Consider the following 14,668-nt stretch of genomic DNA (forward strand, 5'->3'; position numbering starts at 1 on the left):
ATGAATGTGGCTTTGAAACCAGAAACAAAAAGAGAATTTTGTTCCCATTCTTAGGATAAAAAATCAGTCTTTTTGAATTGTATGGTTACATGGAATTTTATTAACGTGACTGTTGTATAAGGTGAAGGCTATGTCATATATGTTATTTTCACGTTCTTTTAAATGATGTTTAATTCATACATTGTGTCAATTTAGATTGGTTACTGTTTGTATCAGTTGGACATTTTTATAACGATTAATTTACTCAATATAAGTGAAATTTTGTAAAACTGGGAAAAATATTTACGTTAACAAATTAATTATTAATGTAAACTTATAGTAAAGATTTTAAACCATATTCAGCATTATGATTGATTTTCACAGTTTAATAATGCACATTAATAAGTTGATAATGATCTGCCTTTGGGAAGGCTGTCAACATCAACATGTTATAAAAGCTAAGAATGTTATATGCATTTTAATGCTTGCAACAGTGTAAAAATTAGGAGATGGTTGTTACATTTTAATTGACTCATACCATGATATTCTTAAACAAAAATGTTCGCATAAATTGAATTTCAGCAAATTCTTTTAACTTGATTACCATTACAAGACCAAAAATCATGCATTCTGATCTGTCAGAATCTTTTTAAACATGGCATTAATGATAAAACATTGCAATGAGTTAGAAAAATTTCACCAAGACCAAAAAATCATGTAAGTTTGATGAAGTGTCAAGTCATGTTTGCAGCTTTTTTATAGTAATGGTGTCACTTACTATAAATTTTTGTCTAAAGAACAACTACAAACCAGAATTATTGTTTTTTTGTTAAAAAAAAAAAAAAACTAAAAAATGTCAACAGTAAAAGGGCTAAACTTTGGTGATAGTCTCTTGACCTGGCACCCAGCATACTTTTTTGTTTTTTTAAATTCAAATAAGTGTTAAAAGACCAATTTTTTATTATTTGCTGTATTATATAAAAGTCTTAATAAACCTGATAGTTCCTTCTGTTTTTTGTAATTTGTGAACTATGCATATATTTTTTTTATAATTTCATGGGACACTGTATTTTCTTTTAAAGTTATAAGCTTTTTCAATGTATTTTGTTCTCTGATTATGTAATAACTTATAAATAGGTACTTAATTTAAACATGTAAATAAACAAAAAAAATCCAGTTACATTGATCATATTAAATAATCTGAATTCTAAAAATCAAAATATATCAATATAAGAATTTAATAATCATAACAAATTTAATAGGCATACACTTAGAAAATAACTCACAATAAAAGAATAGTAAATATAATAAATGAACCGCTGAAATTTGTCAATGATAACCATATCAGAGAAATTATACTTCAAATAAAATAAACAATCATTCAAATAAATCACCAAACAATTGTTCTAATCTCTGCCAACAGTTTACAATTCTAGCAGTAGATACTATGAGTTTTTCGTTACAATTTCAGTACGGGGTAGAAATATAAAATTGGATGTAAAAAGCCAATTATGCATGACCTAACAAATAAATAATATTTATTATATCTGTCTAACGCCACTTCAAGAACTACCCTGTGTTCAGACATCTTTCTCCTCAAATTTCTTCGAGAGTACTCTTTGAAACCAAGTCCATCCTTCGACCACATCATCATTGCCATCACCTCCTCAGGTGATATGTTCTCATCAAATGCTTTCTGCCTCCCACCTTGGGCACCGCTGAAAGGTATGAATGGAGGTAGACCCCAAATCAATCCATGGCCCGAAAGCCTCTGGACCATCCAGAAATCCACCTCCCCATGTCCCCTGTTGATCCAGGTCCTTATGAATGGTATTAGATGATGCGTCCACCTTCTGATCTCCGCATTGCCCCGCCTCTCTTACCTTGTATCTACCAAGTACCTCTTCGCCTCCTTGGGATTCTTGCCTTCTACCTTCGTGTCTAGCTAAATGCTCTGCTGCCAGGAGATCCACAGGTGTCATTCCTGCAACCGCCTCTTGGGACAAAAAGAAGATCTGTTGTCGCTTTGTGCCCCACTCATCACTTACTGACGATCAAAAGATTGCAGTGGAACTGCAGAGACATGAAAAGATCGGCGGCTGGGGACCATGTCTTGCATCGTAACAGGTGATGAAACATGGTGTTTTACGTATTTCTACACGATTTCAGATATTCAGGGGGCTACGGCATGGCGATGTAGGCGATTAAAAGGTTGAGTATTAATCAGAGTTGTTTAAACAATTTTTCCAACGCTTCCAGTTGTGTATTGACTCACAAGGAGCCCATTTTAAATAAAAAGTCATATTAACTAAAAATAAACAATGTCTTGTATTTTATTTCAAATTAGTCACCTTTCCTGTGGGTCGAACTTTGTACATATTTTGTCTTCCCAGCACTTTGCTATGCAAAGTTAATAAGCCATATCAACATCACTTTATTTAAAGATTAAAAGGTTGAGTATTAATCAGAGTTGTTTAAACAATTTTTCCAACGCTTCCAGTTGTGTATTGACTCACAAGGAGCCCATTTTAAATAAAAAGTCATATTAACTAAAAATAAACAATGTCTTGTATTTTATTTCAAATTAGTCACCTTTCCTGTGGGTCGAACTTTGTACATATTTTGTCTTCCCAGCACTTTGCTATGCAAAGTTAATAAGCCATATCAACATCACTCAGTCGTCTGAGTACTGCGCAGCTGAAAGCAATGGAAAACTACAGCTGTTTTTTTTTCCAAGAAAATGTAGCTCTCTGCATTTTCACACAACAATAATGGAGGCGCCTTCCTTGGTAAAATATTCCGGAGGTAAAATAGTCCCCCGTTTGGCAGAAATTGATTCAAAAAGAAATAGAGTTAGAGGAACATTAATTGATAAATAATCATAAAATCACATTATTTCATATTGCGTTTAAAATTGTTATATTTTACTTCTCTGTAAATAGCTTCTTGAATGTAAATAAAAGTTTAAAATTTTTGTTTGTTTGTTCTTATTTAACAACATAGAATCCAAACATTCTAATTCTCTGATAATAAGCTACTTCTGTACTACTGTATGATAAAGAAAACTTAGCTTTAATTTTATTATCTTACTTTGTGAAGTCAAATTATGGAAAGAAGAGAGTAAAAAACATTTATAATGTTAAAAATTCAGCTTATGTTTTGTCTGTAAAGTAATTATTAAAAATTTTGTTTATTTTCCATTAAAACTGAATGATTATTGAATGATTTTCAGTTGCCAGTTTTTTTATTTACTTTTAAGTTCTTTTTTGGTTAATAATTACTGTTAATAATATTTTTTATTTTAATACGCCGAGTGTTACTTTGAATTTAACATAATGCTTCAGCTGCAACAAGCTAAGGTTAGGACCCCAGCAAGATAGGTAAAATTAGGGGTCTATGTTTCTTTCTGTTTGTATCTTCCTGTTTCCTGTTATCTGATGTAGAATGTTAGGAAATATCTTTGTAGATAGAATGTTGCATCAAAACGCATTATAATATAACTATATTTCTATTTCAAATCACAGAATGGTGAAAAAGATACAAAACATTTCTAGACATGTTAAGAGAAAACTTTTTCTTATAGTCAATTTGTAACAAATTGAAATAAAACAAAAAAAATATGTTTAAGTTTGAGATATTTACCTGTCAGCTGATAGAAATGGTGAAATACTACAGCAAGAATGTGAAATGAATTGTATTATATGATGATTTACTTGTTCTGAATGATGTAACACAGTAAATGAATGATCACAATAAAAAGAAAGAGATGTAACCTAGATCCGTACTACCTATCTTTCTGGAGTCCTAATTATGCCTGCTGCAGCTATAGCAGTTATAATAGAAATATATGTCGCCAAAAGAAATTTAATGAAATTTAGTATATCTTTTTTTAAACCAATATATTCTATGAAATTTTGTTCGTAAATTTCAAAATAGCCATAATTTAATTTTTGTCTGAATATGACTCAAGAACTGTTAATTTTTAGAAGTAATTAATTAATTACGTGAAAATATAAGCATTTTATAATGAACAAAGCGACACCTTATTTTTCTAATCAGAATAGGTAGGATGGGCCGTGGTTGGCATGCACCCATCCGTGCAAGGTCTATCTTTTTTTCAGCAGCACCTGTCATTTTTTTCCAAACAGCAACCTCTCCATCAAAATTTGTGGCATTTTTCCAAATAGATGCTGAAAGTTGAAACGCATTGGTATACACACCGGCATCTGTATCAGTATTTACTCCAGTAGCCGATCCATCTGTGTATATTTGAATTCATTCTGGCTCAGGATATTGTTCAGCTCTAGTGACAAATGCTATTGCCTTTTGTTCTTCGACAGGAGTCAAGGCTTTGTTGATGGGCATTATTAAGTCTAAAGAAACTGTAAACAGACACGTCCAAAAGCCATGTTTAGATAGTCTTAATTCAAAGTTCAGGCCCAGGTTTGAGATGATAGATATTGTCACATGTCTAAATGTCACTTGTGTTTTTAGACTATGAGTTGTGACCTTGTTGTTTGCCCAGTAGTCACTACCATTTCTAAGAACGCGCTCATAAAGGAGGTGGTTTGCTTTCATGTGTCTTTTAGGGACTTAAGTTCTGTCTGTAACTGCAAGGTTATGATCCTAGTGCCTTAGTTTGAACCAAATCAAGACGCCCCAAGGTTGAGTCAGTAGCTGACACCATAATTCGGGATCGATACTCCAACATATGACGTATAAGCCGTTCTTAAAAACTCATTGTTAGCTCCCCGTTTTATGGCTGTTATTCATTTCATCAGTCATAGCCTAGAATTCACCTTTAACTGCAACATGTTCACTTTGTTTAGCCCAGGTCAGTTTATTATCCAGCACTAGTCCCAGATATTTCACTTCATTAGTCCTACTTATAGGCTGATTGTTAAACTTCTTATGAGTTATTTAACTGTGTACCCTTGAAAACGCATCTGATGGACAGAAAAGGATCTGCTGGAGAAGTTAGCCTATTTATTGTGTAGAAAATCAGGTTAAAAGGATATGCCACATTTTGTTAAAATAACTTATTCCATCCTCCATACCAGGAGGTAAATATTTCTATGTGAAAAAATCACACATGGATGAATGTATTATTAAGGGGTGTTCCTTAGGTGTAATATAGGAAGGTAAAACCCAACCCCCTGAAATCAATTAACAGTGAAGATTTATTTGTCTGAGAATGTATAAAAGCTTGCATTTTTTAAAGTGATCCAAATCCAAAAGTCATCGTACAAAGTATCATACAAATCAATTATGCCAGTCTGAAAATATCAAACAAAATAATAACTGAAAATAAGAGTGACGTACTAATATAATGGATTCTTATAATTAGTTTATGAATGTAGCTTTGAAACCAGAAACAAAAAGAGAATTTTGTTCCCATTCTTAGGTTGATTAGTAACGGATAAAAAAATCAGTCTTTTTGAATTGTTTGGTAACATGGAATTTTATAAAATGACTGATGTAAAAGGTAAAGTCTGTGTGATATATGTTATTTTTACATTTTTTTAAAATGTTGTTTAATTCATACATTGTGTCAATTTAGATTGGCTACTGTTTGTATCAGTTGCACATTTTTATAACGATTAATTTACACAACGTAAGTGAAATTTTGTAAAACTGGGAAAAATATTTATGTTAAATTAATTGTTAATGTAAACTTATAGTAGAGATAGTTCAAACCATATTCAGCATTATAATACCAGATGTAACCCTTAATGCCATCTGATTTTGATGGACATACAAAAACTGTATTAGAGGGATATATTAGCTTAATACCTAAGTAATACTTGCTTACAACAGTGTTGAAATTGGGTTTATCCAAATCATTTAGTGTATTTCCCTTCCTTAAATTCATAATTTTCTACAAGAGATAGGTCTGGCAGAGGCTGTCTTGATTCAAAGTTCATATTCATATGAGTTTGTGTCCTTGTTGTTTGCCCAGTAGTCACTACTATTTCTAAGAATGCGCTCATATTGGAGGTTGTTACCTTCACCTGTCTTTTAGGGACTCAAGTTCTGTCTGTCTGTACCTGCAAGGTTATGATCCTAGTGCCTTTGTTTTGGAGCAAATCAAAATGCCCCATTGCTGACACCATAATTCTGGATCCATACACCAACATATGACGTATAAGCCATTCTTAAAAACTCATTGCTAGCTCCCCATTTTATGGCTGTTATTCATTTTATCAGTCATAGCCTAGAATTCACCTTTAACTGCAACATGTTCACTTTGTTTAGCCCAGGTCAGTTTATTATCCAGCACTAGTCCCAGATATTTCACTTCATTAGTCCTACTTATAGGCTGATCGTTAAACTTCTTATGAGTTATTTAACTGTGTACAACTTGAAAACGCATCTGATGGCTGAAACGCATATGATGGACAGAAAAGTATCTTCTGGAGAAGTTAGCCTAATTATTGTGTAGAAAATCAGGTTAAAAAGATATGCCACATTTTGTTAAATAATCTTATTCCACCCTGGAGGTGAATATTTCTATTTAAAAAAATCACACAGTGATGAAAGTATTTATAAGTGTTTCTTGACTTATATTTATAAGAACATTTTTCTTGTACTGATCTTAGAACACACAACTTAAAATATGTACATTTTTTATACACCTGTGTATTCTTCATATTTAAAGAAAAAACTACTGGGAATGTTACCACCAATCACTCAAAAAAAGCTTGCAATGAACTTTACCAAATCATAAAGCCATTTTACCAGCGACAATAAAAAAAGTCTAAATCAACAAAATAACAGATTTTTGAGTCATTATTATTATGGAGTGTTCCTTAGGTGTAATATAGGAAGGTACAGTAAAGCCCCCTGAAATCAATTAACAGTGAAGATTTATTTGTCTGAGAATGTATAAAAGCTTGCATTTTTGAAAGTGATCCAAATCCAAAATTCATCGTACAAAGTATCATATAAATCAATTATGCCAGTCTGAAAATATCAAACAAAATAATAACTGAAAATAAGAGTGACGTACTAATATAATGGATTTTTTAAATTAGTTTATGAATGTGGCTTTGAAACCAGAAACAAAAAGAGAATTTTGTTCCCATTCTTAGGATAATTTGTAAAAGATAAAAAATCAGTCTTTTTGAATTGTTTGGTTACATGGAATTTTATTAATATGACTGTTGTAAAAGGTGAAGGCTATATGTTATATGTCATATATCTTATTTTTACATTCTTTTAAATGATGTTTAATTCATACACTGTGTCAATTTAGATTGGCTACTGTTTGTATCAGTTGGACATTTTATAACAATTAATTTTCACAATGTAAGGGAAATTTCAGTAAAACTGGGAAAAATATTTATGTTAACAAATTAATTATTAATGTAAACTTATAGTAAACATAGTTTAAACCATATTCAGCATTATAATACCAGATGTCCACTTAAAGCAATCTGATTTTGATGGACATACAAAAACTCTATTAGAGGGATATATTAGCTTAATACCTGAGTAATTATTATTCAACACTGCCTACGACAGTGTTGAAATTGGGTTTATGCAAATAATTTATCTAAGGAAGGGAAATAGTATAGATTGATCCCTTCCTTAGATTGATAATTTTCTCACGAGTTGTTTACTCACTTCTATTACTTCTGAATGTTCGCCTTTTTGCAATGCAGGGGTGCATGAATCTAACAGGACCTAGTATTGCAGCTAGGTAGCTGCAATGAAAATTTTGCATATTGAAATTATGACATATAAATCTGAAATACTACTCTTTTTCTTCAATACTTCATTTCCTAAAATTTCTATCCTAAAATTTTGAATTTTTGTTGAAATATTCCACATAATTTATACACACCAGCTAAATATTTTCTTAAAAATCCACTCAATAAAAGTAAGTTACAGCTTTTGAAGTTGTAATAAATCACCAACTTTGTAATATTTTTCACTGCAGTTTGGAAACATATTTTGCTAATCATTAAAGCTTAATAGTCCATTCTCAAATAGAAAAAGTTTTTAGCAGTGAAAAACCTTTGTGCCAGTGTCCTTAGTGATTGTGAGTGTGCTCAAGGAAGCCATGTATTGTTCTTGACTACTATATCAAATGTTTTCCACGACTAAATGTTAAATTTGTTTTAAGCAAATTTAAAACTATTAGTCCGTAAATTCTATTAGATAAAATAATAGTTGATATATATTTTCTTATTTTCTAGGTTTAATGAGTTTTGTCTAATTTTCATTTGTTTTCTATGTTGTTACAGCCTTCAAGAATGTTTTGAAGTTTGTGTTCAATTACTGGATGATATTTACAACATTGTCAATCGATACAAAATTCAATGTAGGTGATGGAAAATGCTAAATTTTATCAAGCACTTCAGATAAATGTGTAAATATGCATTGTAATGGTTTAAAAATTGATTTTACTTTGAAATTTATAATTTAATAATAAACTTATTCTTTGTTCATATACTTTTTATTTTCATTTGAATAAGTTTACCTGTAAATGTATATTATTTTGACAAATAATGGCATAAAAGTTGTAAACCCATACTGAGAATACTATTTTCATTTGAATAAGTTTACATGTATACTTATGTTGGCTGGTCAGCAGTACTGGTCGTTACCATTTCTTCATCAACTCAGAATGATTTGCGTGAGTAGGAGTCTCCCGGCTCAGATGGCCAGCAGTACTGGCCATGTTAAAATCATTTGAACACTCGGATGGCCAGCAGGATTGACCAAAAAGTAATTTTAAGCACAGTCTGGACTGTGCTGAATCATATCGGCCATCTCTTGAACTAATTGGCACTTTAGTTTCCCACCTGTTTTTGAGTAATTATTTAGTATCGTAGTTAATGTTTGCGTTCCACATGTTTTATTGAAAGTAGTGCACCGTGCTTAAGTGTATGTAATTCAAGAAAGTTTTCTTGTTCATGTAGTATTGTTGTATATTTACTGTTTATTTAGTTAAACTGTTATAATAGGTGATCGTTACAAACTAATAGATGATGTTAGAAAATAGTTGTATGAATTGGATGAAAATGAGAACTTTTTGAAAATATTGTTAATGAAGAATTTGACTACAAGGAAAATAGTGCAGGTTCAGAACACAAATCAGGTGTTATCAATGGACAACTAGCCGAGGAAAGAGTGAACGAAGAAGCAGCAGGTGAAGGTGACGGGAATGAAAATAGTTGGCAAAAGTGGTCCGAAGGTAAAATGGGTTTAAAGAAATTTAAATGGGTAAAAAATCCCACAACACCCATAGATTATTTTCAGCTTTTTTTTACAGATGAACTATTGTCAGAAATAATTAGATACGCTGAAGACAAAATTCAAAAGAACACTCCATTAAGGAAAAAAGCTTTTCTGGGAATTTTAATTAATATGGGTATGAATGATAAACCCGAGACAGACGATTATTTTTCTACTGACTGGGTTGATAATTGCCCATTTTACAAAGATGTTTTGCCTAAAGAAAGATTTAAACAGATTTTTTGGAATCTTCACGTAAGCTCTTCTCCAACTGGACCGGTCATGGGGACATTATCACAGTCTGGAAAATTAAGTAATGTCGTTTTGTACCTTGCTAAAAAATTTAGAGAATTTTATTTACCTAATAAAAAAGTGAGCGTTAATGAAAGTACAGTAGGCTTCAAAGGTAAGATTTTGTTTAAAGTTTACAATAAGGACAAGCCAACTGAATGGGGGATAAAAATATTTGTACTTTCCGAAGCAAGCCTACAGGGTAAATTTGTCCCTTAGAACTGTACTGTGGGAAAGTTACTACAGATCGTATGGAATGCCAAGATTTAGGTGTCACAACCCGTGTAGTATTGCATCTTGTGAATAAATTAAAATAAATCAATGGTGACATAGAGGGACTTCATGTCTGATATTGGTACACCAATTTAGAACTGGCTAAACTACTTTACGATATGAAAGTACATTTAACTAGAACGATAATGAGAAATAGAAAAGGCTTACCAGATGAAGTCAGACCAACAAGACTCTAATGAAGTTACAATGTTGAGTACGCTTTACGACAACACAACCAAAACAGTTAGGCGTATGATTAAAAACGGAGGAACAGAAAACGTGGAAAAACCAACAGTGTTGTGTAAATATAACAATAATATGGGACGAGTTGACATTTCTCACCATATATTTCATTATACGCATTTACTGGAAAATCATTAAAATGGTGGAGAAAAACGTATTTCTGGTTGTTGGAAACTGGTATTGTGAACTTTACAATTTGAGTCGTCAAGGCAAAAGAAAAATTCGGCAATGAAAATTTACAAAAGAATGAATAAAACAATTGGTTGGTGATTTTAGACATTTAAACAAACGTGGGCGACCATAGCAATCAGAAGATGAAAGGCTAGATGGAAAACTGCATCTACCATATACATTGGAAGGAGGAAAAGCAAAAGACTGCGTTGTGTGTAGTGACAAGAGCGCCGACGGTGTTAGAAAACAAAGTATATTTTACTGTAGACGAATAAAACAACAATGAAATACAATATTAAAAATTTTAATTAAAACAATAAAATTACCATTTGCCATACACCAAATGGTATAAATAGATATAGAACACTCTATATTAATAATCAAAAATTTCAATATAAACAGACAGCCTTAAGAAATAGTGGAACAGTTGATAACATCCTCTCATTGTTGCCTAAGATACTTTGGATGTTAGCCCTTTGTTTAAGCTTCTAACACAATGCTGCGTAAGACACATTCTGCAAGGATGTGTTATACTGTTAGTTGGCAGTCACAGTGAACACAAAGTAGTGCATTGGTCTGAGTTATGAGTGTGTCTACTGTGTCCTGTTTACAAATAACCTCCTCTATACAGTGTTGATGAACAGTCTAAACAGTAGTTGATGAACATGGCAACATGTTCAACCGCCAACATGGCATCTTTACTAAGATGCCATGTTGGCGGTCACATTACGTTCACTTTGCCACTCATCACACACCACCCTTATTCAGAAAACACACACAGATTCAGAAACAACGCAATTAGTGAAAGGAGCTGGAAACAAGCCTCTTTTGCTGCACTATCAGCACGCTCATTGATGTAAATTCCAATATGTCTGGGGATCCAGCAAAAGCTCACAGTTGTTTACGTTGAGTATTACAGTTATTTTCAGAAATAACGCACTGTATATCATAGACAACAGGTTGTCTGGAATACATGTCACTTACGTAAGGCAGTCATGTAATCAGAACAGACAAAATGCTAAAATATTAGACAATTATATGTCTAAGGTCATATTAACAGCATAGCAAGATGCTGGGAAGAGAAATTATTTACACAGTCCGTCCCACAGGAAAGGTGACTAATTTGAAATAAAATACAAGACATTGTTTATTTTTAGTTAATATGAATTTTTATTAAAATGGGCTCCTTGTGAGTAAATACATAAGGAAGCGTTGGAAAAATTGTTTAAACAACTCTGATTAATACTCAACTTTTAATCGCCTACATCGCCATGCCATAGCCCCCTGAATATCTGAAATTGTGTAGAAATATGTAAAACACCATGTTTCATCACCTGTTACGATGCAAGACATGAAGTCTAGGTCCCCACCGCCGATCTTGTCATGTCTCTGCAGTTCCACTGCAATCTTTTGATCATCAGTAAGTGATGAGTGGGGCACAAAGCGACAACAGATCATTTTTTTGTCCCAAGAGGCAGTTGCAGGAATGACACCTGTGGATCTCCTGGCAGAAGAGCGTTTAGCTAGACATGAAGGTAGAAGGCAAGAATCCCAAGGAGGCTAAGAGGGACTTGGTAGATACAAGACAAGAGAGGTGGGACAATGCAGAGACCAGAAGGTGGACGCATGATGATGCGTCCACCTTCCATTAATAAGGTGGATGCGTCCACTTTCCATAATACCATTCATAAGGACCTGGATCAACAGGGGACATGGGGAGGTGGATTTCTGGATGGTCCAGAGGCTTTCGGCCATGGATTGATTTGGGGTTTACCTCCATGCATACCTTTCAGCGGTGCTCAAGGTGGGAGGCAGAAAGGCTATTTGATGAGAACATATCACCTGAGAAGGTGATGGCAATGATGATGGGGTCGAAGGATGGACTTGGTTTCAAAGAGTACTCTCGAAGAAATTTGAGGAGAAAGATATCTAATCACAGGGTTGGCCTTGAAGTGGAGGCGGAAGACAGATATAATAAATACTATTTATTTGTTAGGTCATGCATAATTGGCTTTTTACATCCAATTTTATATTTTTACCCCGTACTGAAATTGTAACGAAAAACTCATAGTATCTACTGCTGGTATTGTAAACTGTTGGCAGAGATTAGAACAATTATTTTGGTGATTTATTTTAATGATTGTTTATTTTATTTGAAGTATAATTTCCCTGATAGGGTTATCATTGACAAATTTCAGTGGTTCATTAATATAATATAATAAATGAACAAAATTCTCTTTTTGTTTCTGGTTTCAAAGCCACATTCATAAACTAATTTAAAAAATCCATTATATTAGTACGTCACTCTTATTTTCAGTTATTATTTTGTTTGATATTTTCAGACTGGCATAATTGATTTATATGATACTTTGTACGATGAATTTTGGATTTGGATCACTTTCAAAAATGCAAGCTTTTATACATTCTCAGACAAATAAATCTTCACTGTTAATTGATTTCAGGGGGCTTTACTGTACCTTCCTATATTACACCTAAGGAACACTCCATAATAATAATGACTCAAAAATCTGTTATTTTGTTGATTTAGACTTTTTTTATTGTCGCTGGTAAAATGGCTTTATGATTTGGTAAAGTTCATTGCAAGCTTTTTTTGAGTGATTGGTGGTAACATTCCCAGTAGTTTTTTCTTTAAATATGAAGAATACACAGGTGTATAAAAAATGTACATATTTTAAGTTGTGTGTTCTAAGATCAGTACAAGAAAAATGTTCTTATAAATATAAGTCAAGAAACACTTATAAATACTTTCATCACTGTGTGATTTTTTTAAATAGAAATATTCACCTCCAGGGTGGAATAAGATTATTTAACAAAATGTGGCATATCTTTTTAACCTGATTTTCTACACAATAATTAGGCTAACTTCTCCAGAAGATACTTTTCTGTCCATCATATGCGTTTCAGCCATCAGATGCGTTTTCAAGTTGTACACAGTTAAATAACTCATAAGAAGTTTAACGATCAGCCTATAAGTAGGACTAATGAAGTGAAATATCTGGGACTAGTGCTGGATAATAAACTGACCTGGGCTAAACAAAGTGAACATGTTGCAGTTAAAGGTGAATTCTAGGCTATGACTGATAAAATGAATAACAGCCATAAAATGGGGAGCTAGCAATGAGTTTTTAAGAATGGCTTATACGTCATATGTTGGTGTATGGATCCAGAATTATGGTGTCAGCAATGGGGCATTTTGATTTGCTCCAAAACAAAGGCACTAGGATCATAACCTTGCAGGTACAGACAGACAGAACTTGAGTCCCTAAAAGACAGGTGAAGGTAACAACCTCCAATATGAGCGCATTCTTAGAAATAGTAGTGACTACTGGGCAAACAACAAGGACACAAACTCATATGAATATGAACTTTGAATCAAGACAGCCTCTGCCAGACCTATCTCTTGTAGAAAATTATGAATTTAAGGAAGGGAAATACACTAAATGATTTGGATAAACCCAATTTCAACACTGTTGTAAGCAAGTATTACTTAGGTATTAAGCTAATATATCCCTCTAATACAGTTTTTGTATGTCCATCAAAATCAGATGGCATTAAGGGTTACATCTGGTATTATAATGCTGAATATGGTTTGAACTATCTCTACTATAAGTTTACATTAACAATTAATTTAACATAAATATTTTTCCCAGTTTTACAAAATTTCACTTACGTTGTGTAAATTAATCGTTATAAAAATGTGCAACTGATACAAACAGTAGCCAATCTAAATTGACACAATGTATGAATTAAACAACATTTTAAAAAAATGTAAAAATAACATATATCACACAGACTTTACCTTTTACATCAGTCATTTTATAAAATTCCATGTTACCAAACAATTCAAAAAGACTGATTTTTTTATCCGTTACTAATCAACCTAAGAATGGGAACAAAATTCTCTTTTTGTTTCTGGTTTCAAAGCTACATTCATAAACTAATTATAAGAATCCATTATATTAGTACGTCACTCTTATTTTCAGTTATTATTTTGTTTGATATTTTCAGACTGGCATAATTGATTTGTATGATACTTTGTACGATGACTTTTGGATTTGGATCACTTTAAAAAATGCAAGCTTTTATACATTCTCAGACAAATAAATCTTCACTGTTAATTGATTTCAGGGGGTTGGGTTTTACCTTCCTATATTACACCTAAGGAACACCCCTTAATAATACATTCATCCATGTGTGATTTTTTCACATAGAAATATTTACCTCCTGGTATGGAGGATGGAATAAGTTATTTTAACAAAATGTGGCATATCCTTTTAACCTGATTTTCTACACAATAAATAGGCTAACTTCTCCAGCAGATCCTTTTCTGTCCATCAGATGCGTTTTCAAGGGTACACAGTTAAATAACTCATAAGAAGTTTAACAATCAGCCTATAAGTAGGACTAATGAAGTGAAATATCTGGGACTAGTGCTGGATAATAAACT

Source organism: Lycorma delicatula, chromosome 8 (assembly GCF_047948215.1).
Source record: "Lycorma delicatula isolate Av1 chromosome 8, ASM4794821v1, whole genome shotgun sequence".
Lineage (NCBI taxonomy): Eukaryota > Metazoa > Arthropoda > Insecta > Hemiptera > Fulgoridae > Lycorma > Lycorma delicatula.